The sequence below is a fragment of the Xenopus laevis genome, chromosome 6L (genome assembly GCF_017654675.1).
Source record: "Xenopus laevis strain J_2021 chromosome 6L, Xenopus_laevis_v10.1, whole genome shotgun sequence".
NCBI lineage: Eukaryota > Metazoa > Chordata > Amphibia > Anura > Pipidae > Xenopus > Xenopus laevis.
Genome location: NC_054381.1, coordinates 133,454,329 through 133,478,761, shown reverse-complemented (window position 1 = coordinate 133,478,761; position 24,433 = coordinate 133,454,329). Strand labels below are relative to the sequence as shown.

The 24,433-nt window shown below is 42.0% G+C and overlaps 1 protein-coding gene across 10 annotated transcripts in view; it reads left to right on the top strand.

Annotated features, from left to right (window-relative positions):
* The window catches only part of pag1.L (phosphoprotein membrane anchor with glycosphingolipid microdomains 1 L homeolog), a 99,349-nt gene that overhangs the window by 59,619 nt on the left and 15,297 nt on the right, over nt 1-24,433 (top strand). For 6 of the 10 annotated variants that reach the window (XM_018266554.2, XM_018266549.2, XM_018266551.2 and 3 more), the window contains one exon: nt 166-237. The exons of 2 other annotated variants lie outside the window; for them this stretch is intronic. The gene's annotated coding sequence lies outside the window, so the exon portion shown is untranslated. 10 annotated transcript variants of the gene reach the window in all.

Genomic DNA, 24,433 nt, shown 5'->3' with positions numbered 1-24,433 from the left:
ATCATTACTCGGCTCTCAATGATTAGATACATCGACCAAATCCAGGATTCAGTTTGGGATTTAACCAATATTCATCCATTTTTGGGCGGATTCGGATTAGCATACGGATTCATGATTATTTCTATCATCTTCTAATAAATGTCTGTGCTTGTTCTTGTATTGCAGGATGGCCCAGCTGTACTTATGCGCCATTGTTTTGAGACATGCGGAATACGTCGAATATTGAAAGCTTGGATGGTAAGGGAAAATAATATTAAGTTTATACAGCAGAACCTCCATTTTACGTGAAAATGGTGTAAAATCCAGGAATTTGTAAAATCGGGGAAATGTATTATGTATAATATATAGGTGGGAACACAAAACAACAATGTAAAATGAGGAAAAACTTAAAATCAGGGGATGTAAAATTGAGGTTCCACTGTAGTACTAAAAAGCTTCCTTACAAATAATCTACAATTAGAGCAATCAGTAACTTGATGCAATGAGTTATAATGTATAAGTTTTATATAGGGATATGCAGTCTATTTGCACAACTTTATAAATAGGCCCCTGATATACTGTGTTTGCTGCTGTATATGTATTTATCACTCATCTAGATTCAGCACAAACCCTGTAGTTAAAGAGATACTGACATCAGAAAATAACCTTTTTTATTATCTATCATAACATTGTCTTTGAATGCTATTTATCATTTTGCCATAAAAGTATTTACCTCATGCTTTTACATGACCTTTTTTACTACCCTGTTCCTCTATGAGGGGACTGCCATATTTGTGCAGCATGAGTCCGTTAGCATTAGAAACTCTTAACTGACAAGAAAAGAAGGGATAATAAAAGTAGGTTGGGTGGAGACAGACCAGGAAAACGCAGTGCTTTGCTGCAAAATATCCTTTATTCGACACTACGGGTCAGATTTACTAAGGTTCGAGTGAATTTTCGAAGTACAAAAAGTTCGAATTTCCGAGTATTTGTTTGGATACTTCGACCATCGAATAGGATACTACGACTTCGATTCGAAGAAAAAATCGTTAGAATATTCGACCATTAGATAATCGAAGTACTGTCTCTTTAAAAAAAACTTCAACTTCAATACTTTGCCAAATTAAACCTGCTGAATTGCTATGTTAGCCTATGGGGACCTTCTACAAACTTTTTCTAAGTCTCTACACATCGAATAAAAATCCTTAGATCGTATGCTAAAATCGTTCGAGCGCATGGCCTAGGGGCGCCCGCCCAGCGAATCCGGCGCTGAAAACATTGTACAAATAAATACACTTTAAAAGGCTAGAACTGCAAACTGTTTACCTACTGGGGCAATGCCTTGACACGCAAGTAACCAGTTTCTTTCACATCTCATGTTTATACATAAAACGAATTATGTTTGCATAAAAACGACCTCATAAGTTGACACACTATGAAAGTATGAAGTATTTCATTTCTTACCGAATGTAAGGTTAGGGCAGAACTCGCTTGTATCTGTGGAGTGAAAAAAAGCCTGTATTAGGTTAACAATTACAGGAAGCATCTAACACTCCATTGGTCATTTAGACCATTCGGTTGCATGCTATCAGCATTCATAAGCCACATGGCTCTCTCTGCAATCATGCTTTTTTTTCCCCTATCATTCCTAACAGATATACTACCGAACTTGTGGCAAAGTGTTTCATATTTATTTTATGTCCTTTTGTGGGGTGACTAATGTATTGGCCCTTTATAACAGATGAACAACACACACAATTTAGGCATGGCAAAGTACCAACTTGAGGAGTACTATGAAAAATTGTTTGCATTCAACTTTTACTTTCCAATTCAGCTTTACATAGCTTATCCTTAATTGTCTAATGCAAACAAATTTTCATAATACTCCTCAAGTTGGTACTTTCCCATGCCCAGTGGCGGAACTACCGGGGGAGCAGGGGGTGCGAGCGGGCCAGTTCCCCCCCGGGAGCCCGCGCGCCATTGAAAATGTGGGATGGAGGGGGGCGGGGCCCGGCTGCGCGTCACGCACCAGGGTCCGCCCCCCTCTAGGATCGCTATTGCCCATGCCTAAATTGCCTGTGTTTTTATCTAACCAGGTTGACATGAAGCCACCAACAGTGGTCATTGAACTCTCTTTTTCTACATGGATATTAATGGATTCAATTTGGAACTTGACACAGATCACCTCGGGGTGGCAATTAATAATAGACTTATGTATGTGCACATATTGGTGTTAAATAATCATGTTTGTTTGCACAAATAGGATTGACCTGTACCCTCCCTCTAGGGGCGGGCTACTTAAGCTGGCACATATGCAAAGATCCGATCCCATCTACGACCCGCCACTAACCATTCAGATCAAAGTTTTACCATTCCGACCAAAAAAAGAAGTTAAAGAACAGATCAGCAATGTTCTGCCCCTGACAGCAATCGTACAATATCTATGTCCAACCAAAGCTAGTGACAGATTCCCGCTGAAAATCGTACGATCGGCAATACACGCAGAGATATTATCGGCAGCCGACAGAAATTTTCTAACCTGTCCGATCGACCAAACGACCGATCTCGGCCGGGCGAAAAATGTCATGGCCTCTCCACACACGTTGCGAAAATCGTACGAATCGTGCGAATCCTCTTTGCGTCTATGGCCAGCTTAACTCTCCACCACCTGTATTTGTCTAAAGAGCGTGTGTTAATGGTGTGAAGCACACTTGATAAAGGGCAATTTTGCTCAAAAAATGTAGGGGCAGATTTACTTAGGGTCGAATACCAAGGGTTAATTAACCATCGATATTCGACCGTTGAAGTAAAATACTTTGACTGTCGAAGGATTTACTGCATTTTCTGCGATCGAAGGAAAAAGTACTTTGACAGTACTTTGACTATCGAATGGTCGAATAGTCGAACGATTATTAGTTTTAATCGTTCGATTTGAAGTCGAAGTAGCCAAAAACATACTTCGAAATTCGAAGTATTCTTTTATTCTAATCCTTCACTCGAGCTAAGTAAATGTGCCCCCTACTGTCGAATAAAGGATATTTTGCAGCAAAGCACTGCGTTTTCCTGGTCTGCCTCTATTATGTTCATTGGACAAGGTACGGGAGCAGACTTCTAGGATTAAAGTCAGTTGGGTATTCATACCACAACCAATAAACCAACGAAGGAAATTCATTGAGATAAGAAGGGACAGTCAGGTGGGCAAAACAGTCCGTTTTAGGAACTTCAAGTAACAATTACTTACAAAAGCAGAACTGTCAGCGAAAAAAGATCAACATGACCTATAGGTAACTTTTAATGTAGATTAATATTTTGAAAAAAAATTGTTAGTGTCAGTATCGCTTTAAATGTGTAGTAGACCTGGACTGTCCTCTGTATGTTTTTAAACCAATGGTTCCCACAGAGGCCCCCCCCAACCACATATAGGGTTGCCACCTTTTCTGGAAAAAATATCGGCCTTCCTATATATTTCTTTTATTCCCTATTAATAATATTGTGTTCAGCCTATTGCTTAAATAAATCCTAATACCCGAGCTTGAATGCAGATGCTGCTGCCATCATTTTTGATTTTGGTAGTGGATCAACTTTATAACAATATTCCCAATAAATGCCCGTAAAGATGAGAAAAGTTTACCATTTATGAATTTAATTTCCATCACATATAAGACGGTGAATTAAGGTGGCCATACACGTGCCTGATAACAGCTGCCGACAGACCAAGTCGGCAGCTTATTGGCCCGTGTGTGCGGCTCTCCGAAAAGGCGTTCCCGATCGATATCTGGTCGAGAGTCGTGCATGTTGATTGGGCAGGGGTAAAAATCAGGTCAGATCGAGGACTGCATCTGTTCGTTGATGTGGTCCGCGATCCGACTGCCAGTATTTTTACATTATAATCCGATTGTTGGGCCCTAGGGCCCACGATCGAATCAGCCGAATATCGGCCAGCTCAAGGTGGGCATATCAGGGAGAAATCCGCTGGTTTGGTGATCTCTATGTATGGCCACCTAAAGTTGGAACAGGGAGAGTGACCATAATAAAGATTGACCTCCCCCCCCGTAGGGACTCTGGGGCAGAACTTTAGCAAAACCACAATGACCAGCCCGTAGTCTGATTGGTTGCAATATTTAGGGTACGTTTTTCCATGTAACTATTTATACCCCTTATTATTTTAAACACAAATGATGCTTCATTACATATTATCTCGCATAAGGTAAATCATTGTCTGTTCATGTAAATCGCAAATATGTTTTTATAGGGTGTCTCTTGCTGTTCCCATCACTTTGAATGATGACTATGTTCTGTGAATCAGTCTGTTTCCTGGGAACGGGGCTGTAATGTCATTTCTGCGCTGGTGCTGAAAGGAAAACCTATGATCTATTCAGAGTTGCCATTTGGTTTTCAGATGTACGAAGTTGTCAGACATCTGGGAAGTGCATGTGAATGAGATACTGTTTGCCAGCACTGCAGGCATTGTCAGTTCCCATGAGTCAAGTTCAACGGCAAATAGACAGTCCTCACTGTCAACTCCTTCACTGCCAGCGAGCTCAACCTCTGCCTTGTCAAATATATATATTTATTGTAGCCAAGGAATAACTTACTCAGGGCCAGTTGCTGGAAAATATAAGCCTCACCATCTTGGAAGGTGGTGTTCATAGTCCAACCTGTGGGACCCTCAAGCAGTGGGTGACTAATCTTTACCTTTCAGTCTAAAGGTGGCCATAGACACACAGATCCTATCATATGAATCGAGGATTCGTACGATTTTCGGATCGTGTGTGGCGTGTGCCGACATCTTTTGTCCAGCAGAGATCGGTCATTTGGACACTCGGTCAGGTTTGATTTTGACCCGACTGATCCCGCCGGAGCCCATGGCACACCGTAATCGGATCGTTCAGCCATACGGCCGAACAATCAGATTGCCCCCGATATAGCCATGCTTGTAAATGGCATATCGGGGAAAGATCCGCTCGTTTAGCGATGTTGCCAAACGAGCGGATCTTTGCGTCTATGGCCACCTTAAGGCTGGCAGTTGCTTGAAGATGTCGTTTAATAACAGCTGGAGGACTGTAAGAAGGGAACATAATTATTACTAGAGAATACAATACTATTTGTAATATGTTCTTTTTAACCAAGGATATTCTCTGGCCATGGGGCTCTCATGCCCTAATTCAATCCTGTAATTTAGTATAGAAAGCCCTTTCATGTTTCAATTTCCTTAATCTGGAATTTCATTGTTAATTGTCAAGCTAAAGTGATGCATTATTAAATAGAACATTTGATATGGGTTTAATTAAAGGAGAGCGAAACATTTCAATTCCCTCATCCCCCTCCTCAACTGCAGCAAAGAAACCTTAAATAACTGCCCCACCCTGCACTGCTCTTAAAAACAAATAGTTGTACAGTGGTGTTGGAGACCACCATCTTCACTGCGAATCAGTGCATTTTCAGTATGGGTACACGAGTTCGTGAGGCTGTCCTTCTGGGTTTCTTAAGTATAGTTGGGGAGGGGTAAGTGGCCATAAGAGGGAACGTTTGTTTAAGTTTCGAGTTATGATCTCCTTGAAGAGCTATCAGTCCCTGCTTAGAAATATGAAGACATCAGACTCATAGCTAAGGATATATATATATATATATATATATATATATATATATATATATATATATATATATATAATATATATATATATATATATATATATATATATATATATATATATATATATATATATATATATATATATATATACATATACACACAATTTAACATTTTTCCCAGGTGCAGAAACCCAAAATAACCAATAAGATGCTTGTGTCTAAACACATGACCAGTAAATGTTTCCTGATTGGTTGCTGTAGGTCAGGGGTGTCCAACCTTTTGGCTTCCCTGGGCCACATTGGAAGAAGAAAAATGTTCTGGGGCCACACTTGAAATACACACAAACACTAACGCAAGCTTTTGATGTATTTTATCGTAAAAGGAAAGAGGGCATCATAAACCTAATGGGATTTTTTAAAATTGTGTTTGAGAAACTAATTCTCAAGGTGCTCATCAGATAATTTGGTTCTAATTTTACTCCTAGGGGGTTATTTATAAAAGTCAGAATTTATCTCAGTATTTTCTGCTACAAACTTCGATCAAATCTGCTCAGGTTTTTTTGCGATTATTTATTATTATATTTTCCTGAAATGTTGCTTTGTGAGAAAAATCCGATTTTTGCGTTTTTTTCCGGATTTTTCATCGGAAAACTCAGATTTTTACCCGAAAACTCCAAAAACGTTTGGGTATTGGACAAAATCCAGCGCACATCAAAAAATCATTGGGACTTCTCCCATTGACTTATATGCAACCTCGACAGCTCTGAGATGCCGGATTTTCTGATTTGGACTTTTCCATCCTCGGGGTTTAATAAATTCCGAAAAATTTGTGATTTTTTAAAAGTCCGATTTCATGAAAAGATTCGGAGTTTAGTAAATAACCCCCCAAGTGTGTTTAGTCTTGAAAAAAGTTGCTAGCAAATGTAGGTGCTGCATATATCCCTAGCATAGCGGGCGATGCCGCTAAAGAATGCTTTCCTGCCTTTGTAAGTAACCAAACACTCACTTGTTAACCACTTTTCCTGCTCTAGAAAGCCACACACTGCACATCCCATGTAAAAATTAAAACCACACATGCACACAATTAGCGACCCTGTACATACGTGCTCTGTGCGTGACATTGCAACATGATGTTTCCTGAAGTTCAAGCTGGGCCGCATTCATATCCATCCTGGGCCGTGGTTTGGACACCCCTGCTGTAGGTGATCAGAACAGTAGCACACTTTGCCCATTAGATGTTCTTTAGGGGGAACCAGCATAACTTCTCTTCTATAGGTGGCCACACACAGGCCGATAAAAACAGATTGAGTCTGCAGCTTATTGGCCTGTGTATGGGGTCCTCCGACGGGCTTCCCCAATCGATATCTGCCTGGAAATTGACCAGGTGTCGACCGGGCAAGGGGTAAAAATCCAGTTGGATCACAGACCGCATCTGTTCATTGATGCGGTGAGGCGATCCGACTGCCCGTATTCTTTGCCCTTAAGGTGGGCATATCGGGGAGAGATCCGCTCGTTTGGCGGCATCACCAGACGAGCGAATCTCTCTGTATATGGCCACCTTAAAGGGGAAGGAAACCTAGTCGGCGCAAACCCCCCACCCCCCCCTCCCGTTTGTTGCCCACCCTCCCTCCTCCCCCCTGGCCTACCCTTCCCGCTGGGCAAATGCCCCTAACTTGTTACTTACCCTTCTGCGCAGGTCCAGTCCAGGGAGTTCACAGACGACATCTTCTTCCACGCGATCTTCTTCCTGCTGTGACCCGTGTTTTGGCGCATGCGCAGTAGGATCATTTCGCCGGTATGGATCTACTGCGCATGCGCCAAAAGTCACGCGCATGCGCAGTAGATCGTACCGGTGAAATGATATTAAATGATCTTCAAAGCAGGAAGAAGATCGCGTGGAAGAAGATGTCGTCTGTGAACTCCCTGGACTGGACCTGCACAGAAGGGTAAGTAACAAGTTAGGGGCATTTGCCCAGCGGGACGGGTAGGCCAGGGGGGAGGAGGGAGGGTGGGCAACAAACGGGAGGGGGGGTGGGGGGTTTGCACCGACTAGGTTTCCTTCCCCTTTAAGGACCATGGCAAATGGGGAGATTTGTTGTCTGCTGTGGGTGACATCTCCAGAAAGTGCTTTTCCCGCAATAATTGAAACTACTGGTGGCAAAACATACGTGTCACTTTTTCCTATGTTTTCCCACTGTTGATTTACATTAGTGTCCGTGGAAAAGCATTTTTGTGAAATTCGCCCGCAGCAGATTTATGGCCACGTGTGCCGTCACCTAAAGGACAAACCATCGACAAGAAACATAATTAACATGCACATCCCCAACGATTTGACTCTCAAACGGAGGCCTAGTGACTAATTGGTTCAAATGACCTAAAGGCAAATTCTTCAATCCTTAAAGCATTGTGTAAATAATTCATTTTGTAATTTCTGAATCTTTCCTTGAAGTGCAGAATAAATAATATAAAATCTATGGGGCAGTGGACCGGGTTACCCAGTTTGAAGACAATTTGGGGGTGACTGCTTGCGCACTATACTGGATACGCCCCCGGTACTATAGCAAACTGGTAAAATAATGTTTATAAACATTTTAAACCTGATGGTTTATTAAATTTTGGCCTGAATGTGGGTCATAAATCAAATATATATTTTTAAAACCACATTGAAAAACCACACAATAATTAAATATTTTTAGGGAACTTCAGCACTAAAAACGATGGCCGGTTTCTGATCCATAAATGAGTTTTCCTTTGAGTGAATATTCTATAACTGAAATGAATAGAAAGTTCCACTGTACTTAGTGTACAGGACATTGAAGGAAGTCATTTCCTAGATATTTACACAAAAGCAATTATTGATTTCTTTTTCCCTCCAGACTAAGTGATGTCTATTCGCTCTCATGGATAATTCTTTGCAGAAGGTTGAAAGACTTTGCTCGTCCTTCTGATGTTCCTGCCCCTGAGGCGATGCAATTGGCATCCTTCAGAATGAATTATTTTGTTTTCTCAACAATTTATTTTCCTTTTGCCTTTCATATCCTGACTCTTGGCAAGAAATCTCTTTTTTAAGTAATAGGCCAGATAATAATTTCAGACAGGAAGTCCCTATCCATTGCTCACATTAGTTCCCATTTCCCAGCTGCTTTAGCGATCACTGTGTGTTTGTGTGTTGGAGGGGGGTTGAAAAGCTTAATATGATGGACCACGTTTTCAGTGCATATAAAAAGGAAGTGAGAGGGGAAGCTATTATAAGTTCCCCTATACGGGTGATGGGACGTTTTATCTCCCCTGCTCTAAATTGCCCCTGGAGCTGTAAAGTTAATGGGTGACTACATTGCTCATACCGTATTCCATTTCAAATAGCCCTGCACAAAAGAGCTTACAATCTAAAAGTTTGTGCATCTATGCAAATGTAATTGCAGTCAAAATTTGTTTATCCCTTTCTGTTCTCTGAAAATCTATATAGCAGAGTTCCCCTCTAGGTCTGTTACCTCTGGCTTCTGCTACACTGTTAAGGAGTCACAATCAGCAGTGCAGATTAACGGCCAGACAGATTACTTTTTTTTTTTTTTTTTGCTTAGAATGCCATTGTTTCATCATACAGAAACCGTTTTGGGATGGAAATACCCTTAAACGAACTTGCAGCGCGCTAAAAGGGGTTTTCTTTAACCCTTGAGTATGTGGCAGCGAGTGGGTTAAGCGTGTGAGGCTAAAGCATGGATCTGTACACAAGGACGGGCTGATTGTAGCTGTGAGCTGACAGAGGAGGCATTGTTGAGTGAAAGAGGCTGGCAGCCTAATAAGGAAGTGCTCTGTGCTTTGCATGCAGATTCTCTCTCTGACCCAGCGCACAGCAATCTTTAAATTCCAATCTGATGGAGGATTAGCTGGGAGGCACCGAAAAAGCTGCAAATTCTAAAGGCTCTCTGGATAGCCATGCTCATTCTCTGGGAGACAGCAGTGTGCGTATAGGTAAATATTGCCTTTTTGATTCCTACTTGTGAACTCGCTCTGCATGGTCCATGGGTGCGTGATATTGCAAGCTATGGGTGCGTGATATTGCAAGCTATGGGTGCGTGATATTGCAAGGGATGGGTGCGTGATAATGCAAGGGATGGGTGCGTGATAATGCAAGGGATGGGTGCGTGATAATGCAAGCTGTGGGTGCGTGATAATGCAAGGGATGGGTGCGTGATAATGCAAGGGATGGGTGCGTGATAATGCAAGGGATGGGTGCGTGATAATGCAAGGGATGGGTGCGTGATAATGCAAGTGATGGGTGCGTGATAATGCAAGGGATGGGTGCGTGATCATGCAAGGGATGGGTGCGTGATCATGCAAGGGATGGGTGCGTGATAATGCAAGGGATGGGTGCGTGATAATGCAAGGGATGGGTGCGTGATAATGCAAGGGATGGGTGTGTGATCATGCAAGGGATGGGTGCGTGATAATGCAAAGAATGGAGGTAAGGTCCACATGCTGGTGCTGCATGCCAGAGAGTGTGCACTGTGCAACTTATGTGCCTGTGATATACAGGTATGGGATCCATTAGCCGGAAAGCCATTATCCAGAAAGCTCCGAATTACGGAAAGCCCGTCGCCCATAGACTCCATTTTATCTAAATAATCCAAGTTTTAAAAAATGATTTCCCTTTTCTCTGTAATAATAAAACAGTACCCTGTCCTTGATCCAAACTGAGATATAATTAATCCTTAATGGAAGCAAAACCAGCCTATTGGGTTTATTTAATGTTTACGTGATTTTCTAGTAGACTTAAGGTATGAAGATCCAATTTACGGAAAGATCCTTTACCCGGAAAACCCCAGGTCCCGAGTATTCTGGATAACAGGTCCCCATACCTGTATAACATTGGCTCTAGGTACAGATATACTGAATTTGCTCTAAAGGGAATAAAACACATTTGGTAGCAAAAATAGAATTTGGCTGAGTTTGCAGACCCTTGTGTAGTGATAGTGCTTTATTACTGTGCAGCTGCACTTACTGTGTGTGGCACGGGCTGCAGTTGCAGCACATTTAATCAAACGAAAGTTACTAAACGGTTACCTAAAACATAAGCTTGAGAGCGTGCAGCAGAGGCCAGCAAGTCCAATGCTTTGGGAAGAGCAGATGGTCTCTGGCAGAGATAAGAATAGATGTTGTGCCAGTGTTGTTAGTGGCTCCTTATTTAGTGAGGGAGGGGGACACAGAGTTTTCTGAAGCATTTGGTTTTCCTGCTCTGGTTTTTTTTTTTACACTAAATTCTAATGAACTGGTGAGGCTGGTTATTTAATTAGTCATAGAAACTGGAAGATCTAGTTGAGCTGTTGGCTGCTTAACTAGATTTTGGTTTGTCTTTGCTTTTCATTGGCCGAGCAGAAACATTTGGCAGGGGTGTGTCAGGCATCATATTTTCTATGGGCACCATGTGCTCTGATATGGACTTCCCAAGGCAGCGTTATAGGAGAGGAGATGCAGTTTTGTTACAGAATCTCCTACAGAGGTCATTCTGAAGATTTGGTGAGTGGCAGAATTCTGGACATTAAAAACGTTTAGCATAGCTGTGTCTACTTTGCAAACGCAATTGTTGCAATTCATGGGGTTGTTCACCCTTTAAATGAACCTTGAGTGTGATCTAGAGGGTATTTTTTATAATTATTTCTGGCTTTTAATTTATTTAGTTTTTTATTCTGCAGCTCTCCAATTTGCGATTTCGGCAATCTGATTGCTATGGTCCAAATTACCCTAGCAACCATGTATTAATTTGAATAGGAGACTGGAATATGAATAGGAGAGGGACTGAATAGAAAGATGAGTTATAAAAAGTAGCAATAACAATAAATGTGTAGCCTCACAGAGCATTTGTTTTTAGACACCCCCCCCCCTCATTTGAAAGCTGGTCAGAAGAAGAAGGCAAATAATTAAAAAAACTAAAAAAAAGGACAAATGAAGGCCAATTAAAAAGTTGCTTAGAATTAGCCATTCTATAACATACTAAAGGTCAACTTAAAAGTGGACCACCCCTTTAATTTTGATGAACTGGCCACAGTTGGCAGCAGACACTACTCCATTTAGTGACCACAAAGAATGCTAGAATTTTAGGAAACATTTCTCTTGAGAATCCTAAATCCCACGCTGGTTCTTAAAGTTGCTCTTGATATATAAAGGGAAGAGTATTTTGGATGGATATTTCACTTATAACAATTTTACTACAGTGTAACACGTGGCTTGATCTTACGTCTAGGCTGCTATTGGGAATTCTTTGTAATTCTATATTTATACAATCTCTATATTTATACTCTGTACTAGTAGCCTGGCTTGGCGGTGTGCGCTCACAGATGTCCTATTTTTGACTGTCGGTAAAGCAAGGACCTGTGATACCCCCTTGTTATGTCAGGATTATAAACAATGTTCCCTCTGATTCCTTCTTGGCTGTGCGCACATTTTAAACTTTTAAAACTTTTGAGACCAGGTCGGAGTAAATAACATTTTGTATTTTTATACACAATTCTTTGTGCGTACCACAATTTCTTGTGTGTGATGGCCGCAGAATTTGTGTGCATGCAAGTGTACACCTTAGAGTAGAGTCCTGCGTGGGTCCATTTTTTGGAACCTGTACCCGACCCATACCCACAACCTGGACCCGCAACCCGCATTGCTACCCACCCGCAAGTACCTTATCCGCAACCCGGATTCGCGACCCGCTGACCATCAAGAATCAGGAAGTGCTGTCATTGTAAACCGGAAGTGACATCATCAGAAGTAGGCGTGATCAGAAAAAAGGAGTAAAAATCGCTATTGAGAAGACCCGTGTCTATACCCACACCCGGAACTTCAACCCGCAGGTTTTTGCGGGTAACCCGTGGGTACCCGACCCGCTGCAGGATTCTTTAGGTAACACTGATTTATTAAGATGAATTTCTGCATTAGAATACATCTTTGAGTGAACTTTTTGTGGATAATGCAGGTATTTATAATTTCTTCATGTTCTGCTTCTCTGTAACCTGAAATGTAAATGCTAGGGTTGTATTAGTTTGTTGGTGTCCACAATGCCAGCAGTCGGAAAGCAGATTCATCCCGAGGCTGAATTTTAATTATTGTTTATCGTTTTATAACTTGTTTTTCTTTAGTCCCTTTGCTATTCATCTTCCCGTCTGCCATTCAGAACAGTGACTGGTTGGTAGAGTAGGTCCCTCAACATTTTTTGACCACGCCGATTTTGTCGCCACACACCATGTTCGTTTTACAAAATTTGGCAGGTTATGAAAAGGTTATGAAAGTTTGAACACATTTCTGTGATTTTTTTCAGTAGCCTTTTAAGCTTTTTAGTTATATGCTTATCTGAAATTGTTACAAAAGTTTCTAAGTGCACCTGGTGGCTGTTCTGGGCTCTCTGCCAAAAGCCAATTAAGTTAGAAACATTGTTTCTTTTTCTGGCTGTTCAGTATAAATGAGGGACTGCAGGTTGAGCTGACAAGAGGGACTGTCCCTCTAAAAGCGGGACAGTTGGGAGGTATGCATCATGGAGAACGAGAAGTTACTGATAATCGTAATGGAGGATGGGAAAGAAAACATGTTCATAGACTGTTATTACACCACTGAGTGTTTTTAAGAAACAACACTTGTGAAATTGGTGTAAAGTCAGGTCAACCCAGGTTAAATCCTACAGATTGTGCAGCTATAATGCAAATATTGAAACTTTTTCAACCATGTTCAATTAATGCAGGCAGACTGGGCCGAACAGCGGAAAAAAACCCGCTTCCTGATCGACTGCCCCTCCCCCTATAGAAATATGTGGCCTGATGCACCGGCGTTCGCATGCGCAGGAGCCCCAGAAGTTTGGAACCCGGTGGGCCCCAATCCGACCCTGATGTAATGTAATAATTTGGTGTTTGTGCCTTATGACAGAGTTTTGCTGGCTACTGTTTCTTTATTGAGTGTGTGGGGGAGATGTAAGATAAATGTCCTGTGGTTGGAAACAGAGCCTCCTGCTGTTTCAAGGTATTAAATGTGGCCCTTTCTGTTTTAACATAAATGATTAAGAAATACTAAGGAAGTGTTTTTGTGGCTTGGGTCACTGCTGGGAAATTGGGTAAATTTGCTTTGAATTGCTGAGAATTTTAGGAGGAAGAATTCTGTGGCTGCCCCAGCTCATGACCCCCAGCTGGAACAGAAACCTTGTTGCACCATGGGGAGTAACAGGGATGTCCTTCCCACGACTGACCTCATTAATGTTCTACTGGAACAGAAATTAGCCGGGACCTTATTGCAGTTATGCAGCCGCTCAATAGACCAGGGCTAGAGAGAAGATATCAGAAGAATCTAGTTGTGCATCATCCGTGTAGAGAGCTTGTCGTATAATGCAGAGTCATAAAATTCAACAACTGTTGTATGTTGTCCTGAAAGCTTAGTGAGTTTCCCTGTACCAAATGCTATAGTTATAAGTTATGAAGTCATATGTGCATATTTGTGGCTATGCCTATCATTGGGAGTATATATGAAATCTTTTACTTTTGGAGGAACGTAAGTTCCATCTATTTATAACACTTTCTGCTGTTTCAAAATGTTAATGGTTTGCTTTTGGGCTACTAGACTTTACCCATGTTATTACATTAACCTCACAGAATTAGAAGTGGACTGTTATTAGTTCTTATTGATATGTTCATATGGTGCCAACACATTAGGTCGTTCCTTGTAGACATTATGCACGTGATTCTCAGCAGTCAAGCCTTTGTGTGCTGCTGCTCAAAGCATTGTGGGAATTTTAGTTTCTGCAGATGGAATTGTTCTCACAATATTGGAGTAGGGCGATTTGGGTAGAAGTGAAGTAGAATAAGAGGTTGTTTTAGAAGCTGTTTATGAGACTCCAGTGGGAAATTGGCTTTACCAAACCTGCTAAATTTAACCTCACCCTGAGTTAGTAGCAAACAAAAGGAAGTGGCGAGTGAGTTACATCTCTAACCACAGACTGCACCATTCTCAGCACACAGCTAATTCAGCAAATGGCAGCCTCTCTAAACGGAACCTGCTGTAGCCTGAAAAAAAAGGAAGGCACGATGAGAATGCATAGTGTATAGCAGGCTACTGACACTTTCATTGATCTACTAAATGACAGCTGGTCACTAGCCGGCTAATGCTGAAAGGTTACATACACACTTGAGTGTCACATTTATTTATTGTGGGTACAGAGTTAAGGTGGCCATACACGGATAGATCCGCTCGTTTGGCGATGTCGCCAAACGAGCGTATCTCCCTCCGATATGCCCACCTTGAGGTGGGCAATATCGGGCTGATCCGATCGTGGGCCCTAGGGCCCAACGATCGGATCCTAGCGTTCGCCAAACGGGCGGTCGGATCGCGGGACCGCATCAACGAACAGATGCGGCCGCGATCCGACGGGATTTTTAATCCCATCCGATCGAGAGCTGGCCGACTTTCGGCCAGATCTCGATCGGGGAAGCCCGTCGGGGGCCCCCATACACGGGCCGTGTATGGCCACCTTTAGAGGGTGGCAAAGACACTACTGAGACTTGAGATGTGCATCTGTATTATTCAGTTCCTGCACAGCCATGCTTATATATAATGATGCCCTACACTGGGGTCCAGTGGTGTAACTAGATGCTACGGGGCTCCACAGCAAATTCAATTTAGGGTCCCAAAATATTCATAGAAAATCAGATGGCACACACACAAAAGCATTCGTGCTAAATAGGTTGTAGTTTTATTTGAGATCCCCACAACGTTTCGGAGGCACAGCCTCCTTTCTCAAGTGCTCTCCGAAACGTTGTGGGGATCTCAAATAAAACTACAACTTATAGAATGCTTTTGTGTGTGCCATCTGATTTCTATGAATATATGGACTAAGGATTGCAGCAAGGATCCCAGATAGAGCACCACCCAATAAAGTGAGTAGATTCTGCAATATTATATACATTATATGACCCCAAAATATTCATAAGTTGGCCTAGCCTACCAAGATTTATTAAAATTGCTCATTAATTAGGGCCTCACTGGGCCCCTACATTCTTGGGGCCCCCTGCAACCGCAGGGTCTGCTTCCTCTGTAACTGGGGTCCCACCGCTGCCTGAACCATCATAAAAACTTTCTGATCTCTAGTAAAACACAATGGACAGATGTGAGCAGCAACCTCACCAGATTGTTGTCTGTGTCTGTGTTTAACGTGTTGAACTAAGATTTGAGTTGCTTTTAATGCAACGATATTCTATGGTCACTTTGTGAAGCTGAAGAAAAAAAAGCCTTTTTATTATGAATCGGCAGTAATGGAAAATGATTTGTAAATATGAGCCACTTGCAAAATATGTCCTCCCTGTTCTAAAAAGACACATCAGAAGCCTTGAACATAGTAAATATATCCTGAATTCTAAAGAGAGTTACAAAAGGGGATCTATTTGTGCTGAGTGTTTTCATTAGAAACGGCTAGGCATTCTTAACCACAGCATAAAAGACGGAAGTGTTCTAAAATCACATGGTCTGTGCTGAGTAGCACGTGACTTTGTAATTTGTTTTTTAACCCTATTTTATTGAAATGCTGCATGCCTTTGTGTAACTCTCTAAACTTAACTGAAGACCTGTGCCTTTTGCTATATACGAGAAAGAGGGCGAGAAAACTCTTCTGGACTTGTGCAAGCACGAAAAACTTTTATTTTCAACATGTTACTCACCAATCCCTTGGATGTTGCTCCCAGTGGCCTCAAAGCAGGTGCTTTTTTTTTTTTTGATTTCTGGCTTGGAGTCAAGTTTTGTTTGTATAAAAAACTGGTGTATCAAACAGAGCCTCTTGTAGGCTGTCAGTCCACATAGGGGCTACCAGTCACAACCCTGATTTTGTACCCCCAGGGACTTTTAGCACGCTTTTGTTGCTCCCCAACTCTTTTTGCATTTGAATGTAGCTCATGGGTAGAAAAGGTTAGGGTCCCCCGAGCTAGATAAATAATACTATTTATTTAACAGATGTGCTGCTAAATAGAGCCTCATGTAGGGGACTTCTATTCTAGAGCCATCATCAGGAATATAAATCGTACTTCCTACCAACCAACACATACAGTATAATGAAAAGGGTGCAAACCAACTTAGTGATATCATAACCCCATCTATTTTGAGTTCAGCCTTCAGCCTTACCTTAAGACACAAGATTATTGAGATCATAAATAAATATGGACAGCCCCCCCCCTCGGGCGGTGGTGGTGTAAATGCCCACTGAAAAAAAATGAAAAAGATAACTAACTTAAATTCTACAGTCCTTAGCGACTGCATCTCAAACTGCCCCAGAGCAAGACACTCACATTCCCAGTCACCGTAACTGCTTGATAGTATCACAGATTTTCATACCACGGAGTTCTCTCTGCAGCTTTGGACATTTGCAGCCTCCTTTAGGCACATCATGAAGCAGCCAATATTTGAGCCTAATTAATGGCAACACATTCCCTACTGATGCACTGAGCCGAGAGTTCTCCGTAAGTTTCCATAAACCCTTCTTCATGGAGCCGGGACATGATCAGCAATGTTCAAAGTCTGAGGTCAATAAAACGTGACCAAATACTGTGATGTAGTAATTGAGCTTTATCAAATACCCATGTCTATGAAGTTGACCCTTGCTTTATACTGTGTGTATTTGGGTAATGCTGGATAGAAATGAAGGCTAGTGTCCATTTTTGCTTGTGAAATTCAGTGACATTAGCCTCTAAGCCCCATTGTGTTTATTTCTGCCGTTTAAACCCATTTATAGTGTTTTGACAGTCTTTTCTTTACAGAGTGATCGTAGGCACAGAGGAGCCTTGCCCTATCCCACTGAATGGTAATTAGTTGCATTTCATTGCTACATTAGATCAGTGTTGCACTATAATTCTGCTTGAGTGATCTCTACAGTGCTCAGCAGTGTGTGCACTTTCTCTTATTACACCCAGGAAAAAAGCCATGTTGTACAAATACAAGTTAATGTATAGATAATATATAGGTCCGGACTGGGATTCATTACAGGCCCTGGCATTTTAAGTGCAGAGAGCCCCCACCAGCCCACTAAGCAGAGACTGTTAATAGCATATTAAAGTAGCCACTTTGGCATTTGCCAGAACCCATCGATTTCTGGTCGAGACTTGTGCATATAGAGTTAGGTAGTGATTGTGTTTAGGCTTTAGTTGCATTTTTATGCAATCATTTTGTTCAACCCACTGAATTAAAGCTGAAAGTCTGCAGTTCAACTGCATCCAAGTTGTTTCATTTAATATTCATTGTGGTGATGTACAGAGTTAGAAAAAAAGTTGTCTCTGTCCAAATATTTATGGACCTAACTGTATGTCTTCAAAGGGTTTCTGTAATAAATGCTTATATGGAAGCTCATATGGTACTTTTGTAGCACACCTGTGTGTGGGCCTGAGAATGGTGTTTAAGTAGTGTGACTTACTGCTATTGTATCCTGAATACCCTTGAGATGTGAGCAACTCCCTGCAGTGTGCGTTGACCGTACCCTCAGGTGGATTCTGTATGTCTCCTGGTGCACACATCAACCAGGTTGGAACTAAAGCTGGCCCTAGACACACAGATTCTATCGTACAAATCGAGGATTCGTACGATTTTCGGATCCTGTGTGGCGTGTGCCGACATCTTTCGTCCGGAGGAGATCGGTCCTTTGGTCGATCAGTCAGGGTTGATTATGACCCGACTGATCCCGCCGGAGCCCATTGCGCATCGTAATTGGATCGTTCGGCCGTACGGCCGAACAATCACATTACCCCCGATATAGCCATGCGCGTAAATGGCATATAGGGGAAAGATCCCCTCATTTGGCCATGTTGCCAAACGAGCGGATCTTTGTGTCTATGGCCACCTTAAAGTAGAAGGAAATTCCCTGGGCGCAAAAACCCTCCCCTGTGTTGCCCCCCCTCCCTCCTGGCCTACCTGTCCCGCTAACTTGTTACCTCTCTGCGCAGGTCCTGTCCACGGAGCTCACAGGCGCCATCTTCTCCCAAGCGGTCTTCTTCCTGCTTTGACCGGCGTTTTTGGCGCATGCGCAGTAGGAGCATTTACCGGGTAAGGATCTACTGCGCATGTGCCGAATGTCATGAAGTCTGAAAACTTTGTGACATTCTGCGCGTGCGCAGTAGATCCGTACCCAGTAAATGCTCCTACTGCGCATGCGCCAAAAACGCTTGGGAGAAGATGGCGCCTGTGAGCTCCGTAGACTGGACCTGCGCAGAGAGGTGAGTAACAAGTTAGGGGCATTTGCCCGGGGGGACAGGTAGGCCAGGGTGGAGGAGGGAGGGGGGGCAACACAGGGGAGGGAGGAGGGATTTTTGCGCCCAGGGGGTTTCCTTCTCCTTTAAGAGCAGTCCAGTGGGTTGCTTCAAACAAATAACTAGTTTATTGAATAAATGGCTGGTACATGGATCTGACCGAAGCTGCTTTTTGTCCTTTAGTTGTTGGGTTATGACTGGTAAAGGCCTGGAGTGAGGATCACAGCTCAGATGTGTCATTCAGCCTGACTTTTGTAGAACTGCAATCTATTAAGGTGGTGGAATCATTTGCACAAAAACACTGAGAGTCCGTATCACTGAATGACTGCACGGCCGGCCTGGCTGTTAATAATAAAGTGCTAGACTCTCAGCCAGATACATTCTAGATGTTTTTTTACTTGAAATTAATGTATTATGTTGTTTATTTTATGAAAAGCCATATACAGCCGCAGCAACGCTCCATTACCCAAGTTTAACTCGTCAGGGAAAGTGTTTTTAATTGATACGAAACGTTCTTCACAATGCTTTATTCCATGGCATATTAATAATTTATTATTTTAAATAGAGTTTGAGGCCATGGGTTGGTCTCTGTGTTAGAAAAAGGCTTCATTTAATTTTTAAACCGCTTTTAAAGGAACCCAATTCCAGGTGATTAAAGGGGACCTGTCACTTTAAGAAATTATTCCAAATCCTATTTTATGTTAGTCAAGCAAAATCAACTTCACTTCCACTATAAAAAGTATATAAATCTTTTTTTTTTTTTTTTTAAGTCTTGTAATTCACAATGAGCAGGCAGATGCACACCTCCCAACATTTTGGAAACAGAAAGAAGGACAAATGCATGGCAAATTCTTTGACCACACCCATTTTGTGGCCACACCCCCTAATTATCATGTCCATTTTACAAAATTTGGCAGTTTATGAAAGTTTGAACACATTTCTATGGTTTTTATATGTTATTACAGTTTTGCTAATGAAGGCGCATGACTTGGTTATTATCTTATCTAAAACTGTTGCAAAAGTATCTTAAGTATGTGTTCTGACACTTTGTATCTTTTTCTGGCTGTTCAGTGCAGCAGATCAAAGAGAAACTCGGTACATTTCCGCACAAATCTGGAACTGCGGGTTGAGCTGTCAAAAGCGGGACTGTACCACTCAAAATGGGACAGTTGGGAGGTAAAATGTAATTTTGTGGGCATTGTTATAAGGACAAGCTTTGCATCATGTTAAAATCTTGTTTATGTGCCAGAATGGGGCACCTGATGCCCATTCACTGGCTAAACAATTACAGTTGAACCCCCATTTTACATCCCCAGATTTTAAGGTTTCCTTCATTTTACATTGTTGTTTTGTGGTCCCACCTATATATCATGCATAACACATTTCCCTGATTTTACATTTTCCTGGATTTTACACCATTTTTTTCTGGTTCCCTGAAAAACGTAAAATGGGGGTTCTACTGATGGTGAGGAGGGAGAAAGTGGGGAGTGCACTGACCCCGATTCTAGAACTAGGCATGGAGGAGGGGCAATATATGATTGACAGCTGAGATTTTAAACAAGTTTATAGCTGGTATGGATGTTGCAATAAAAAATTATTTGGGTTTCACGTTTAATTTGAAAAGGACTTTTATTATACAGCTTTTTATGACAGTCCCATTTAAGTTGACATGTGACCCAAGGCTCTCATGAATGGGTGATTAAAGGGGTAGTTCACCTTTAACACTTTTATGATTTATAGAGCAGTGTGTATGTGGTTTTTGAAATATAATCTATACCATTTTTGTTGAGATTGCAGGCTTGGCATTGTAATGTTGCTAGGGGCTTATATGTCTGTATCTATAATATGAGTAAGATACGGTGTTCTTGCAGAGTTTTAGGGTAAGGGCACACCTGGCGATTCGGGGAGATTTAGTCGCCTGCGACTAATCGCCTCTTTTTTGGGGCGACTAATCTCCCCAAACGGCTTCCCCCTGTCTTCCGCTAGAATGAAAAATCGCCTGCGGCAGGGCACACATGACAATTTGTATTCCGAAGTCACCCGAAGTTTCCTTGTCAGGCGACTTCGGAAATGAATCGCCAGGTGTGCCCTTACCCTTACAAGTGCCGCTGAATCTACCGCCGAGACTCCACGTTGCTTGGTGGGCCCCAGACGTGCTGGTATTGTTTGCTTCCTTGGGTATCTGGGGCAGCTACTTAATGTCTCTTGGCAATATAGGAAGTGAAAAATGTTCTAATTTCCTGTTGATGCATTGCCATTAATATTCAGTGGGTGGAAGGCAGATGATTGAAATAAGAACTATTGTTAGAATGTGCCTCTATCTCAGGGGAAATTTCATTTCTGCCACAATTGGATTAATATATAGAAGCTAAAAGGTTTTTCTTTTGGCAAAACTTTAAGCTTGGGTACTGAGCAGGCATATTAAGTTAGTCCTTTCTTTATCTGCACCCTGGAGGTGTTGCCTGGCTAAGCAGTGCTTGCACGAATGTAATAAATGCACCCGAGCGGAAACCTCATCCTCCTGCCGCCACACTGACACGTAAATAAATCTTACAACATAACCAGATTGATGTTTCAAATTTCAGCTTCACGCCAATTGTTTTTTTTATTCAGTGTCACATTGTTTGCCTTGGATTAGGTGGGTTCCTATTATTAGAAAGTGACTGTGCCGGGGCAGTTATCGTACAGGATCAGCATGTCATGGGCACATGAAGATTGGTTTAAGGATGTGCTCTGGGCTCTACACTACATCAAAAGAACCAACCATTCTCCAGGAAGGGGTGCCCCATTGCACTTGCTTGCAAGAAAGAACCACCCCCTTCAAGGTTAACAATATTATGTGACTGTTCATAAGCTACTGGCACAATACAGCAAGGATGGTTTTAGGGTAAAGCTTTAAATAATTCACCCCTGGGAAATATCTGTATATAATGCAAATATAAAGGGTATATAAGGATATTTATGGCATTTCTGCAGCCCTCCATCTATTGCAGAACTACATCCTCCAGCCTCTCCCCCACAAACAAAGGAATGGCTCTAGGAATTTAGATTTAAATAGAAATCTACTGTATATGTTCACTCACCAGTTGCTAACTGTTCAGGTCACATTTTGCTTTACAATGCAGAAAGTGACCAAAAAGGGCATTTATAGAAACCAAATTAAAATCTAGAAATATCTACAGCTGGATGCCTCGCCGGGGTTAAGTATAGAATATATTAATGACATCCCATGGCTGATTTATCTGTCTGAATGAACAGCACACACAAATCTGAGATGACAAGACAAGCTAATTAGCCTGCTTAATTGAATTAATGCCCTTCTTTCCTCTTAAGCTTCATAGCTGCTTTTTGTTGCATTAACTTAGAGCTGATAATGCTGATTTTCACCTTTATTTAAGATTTATCTGCACTTGATATGCCAGCAGGTTTGTGGCTATTGTTTCATTAACAAGGGGCGATTATGCACTCACTGCCCATAATGTGCCCGCTCCATGCCTTCTAGAAAATGTTATATGCAAATCAGCACCTGAAAGAACCATCTTATCTAATAATGATGCTCATGTGAGCACTGATAGATACAGCACAGGGTTTCAAACAAAAGAAAGATTAAGCTGAGATGTACCTTTTGATTCCTCTGTATTCACTCTTAAAGGAGAAATATATTGTTTTTACAATCCCTGTTATTGTATACTTTTTTACTTGAATAGATAGTGAATTTCACTGCTAAATGAAAATTTAGGCCATTTATGGCCCAGCCCCTGATCCTAATTGATTTTTTTTGTCATCTAATTTACAATGACCAATTGTAATTTTACTTTAAATTATCTGTGCGATAGAATCCTTTGTGAAAGTTTTAGCTTTTCTTGTAACATCTCTCCATTACTAATTAGGACAGACACGCACACAAAGATTCAGGGAGATTTAGTCGCCCGGCGACAAATCGATGCTTCTTTGGGCAACTAATCTCCCCAAAAAGCCTTCCCGTCGGCTAAAATCTAAATTGCCAGTGGGATGGCACTCGGAGCGCTTCTTTAAAAGAAGTCACCCGAAGTTTCCTCTTGAGGCAACTTCGGAAAACAAAGCGCTCCGAGTGCCATCCCACTGGCGATCTAGATTCTTGACAGCGGGAAAGCTTTTCGGGGAGATTAGTCGCCTGAAGAAGAGGAGATTTTACTAAATCTCCCTGAAGTTTCCTCTTGAGGCATCTTCGGAAAACTAAGCGCCCTGAGTGCCATCCGACTGGTGATCTAGATTCTATCCCGTGGGAGATTAGTCACCTGAAAAGGAGATTTGTCGCCGGGTGACTCAGTGGCGGAACTACTGGGGGAGCAGGGGGTGCGAGCGGGCCAGGGCCCGCACCCCCTCAGGGCCCCCCGGCAGTCCATTCACCATTGAAAATGTGGCCAAATGCGGCCGCACAGAGGGGGCAGGGCCCGGCTGCGCGTCATGCACGAGGGCCCACCCCCCGAAACGAACGCTACTGGGGTGACTAAACCTCCCCGAATCTTAGCATGTGCCCTTACCCTTAATGTTTGAATATGTTAATTGCAGAGCCATATGGGAAATTCCTGACCATTCTAAATCAGGGATAATAATAAAGATAATAAGATGCATATCGTGTGCATCGCTCCTTGGGGCCTGGTGAGTGGATGCCGCTGAACGCTGGGAGATAATACTTCATTAGAATGGAGTCTCTGCTATATATCAGCTCCTAATAAAATCTATAGGGAGAAACCTGTTTTTCATTAGTTCAAAAGATTTTTATAATTTCATTAGTCTCAGCTCATTAGATAGTATAATTGCAGTGCCATCAATAAAGTACGTGGCGGGGACTCCCAGAGGATGGTGGCAGATTAGCTTGCAGTGTCTGTGTCCATTGAGGCTGAGGTGAATTACATGAAAGTAGGACAGTGTCGCACAGCAACTATGGTAGAAAAGGCACAGCCCTCACATTATGTGAACAATAGACACGAAGAAGATATATGAATTTTCTAATATTACAATTACGATTTTTCGAAGTGATAAAGCTTTCTCATGAAAAATATACTTTTCTAGTGATATGTGCCATTGGATAATCCCTCCGGCTCATAGAAGGCTCTGTGCTCACATACAAACCAAGGGCACGCATACATGTTAGGTTACATCAGCCAATGAATGGACAAAGCTTTCACTTCCTGTGTTATTTCCTGCCAGGTGATCAGTGAATGACACTCCCAATTATAACAAAATGGTGGCTCATGGTAAAAGATGTAAAGGGCCAGTATTTACTGATGTGCATATGACAATTAGGTAAAAATGTTTAATTTGTTGCATGATATAAATGATCATTAGCTTAAAGGGGAAGTAAAGTCTAAAACAGAATAAGGCTAGAAATGCTGTATTTTGTATACTGCACCAAAAGCCTAATCAAACAAATGATTTATGCTTTCAAAGTTGGCCACAGAGGGTCACCATCTTGTAACTTTGTTAAACAACTTTGCAAGACCAAGACTGTGCACATGCTCAGTGTGGTCTGGGCTGCTTAGGGATTGTCATAAATGATCAAAACAGCACAAGTCAAATAATATCTGCCAGAAACCGATACAGCAAGACTGATTAGTAATCAGAATAGGCAG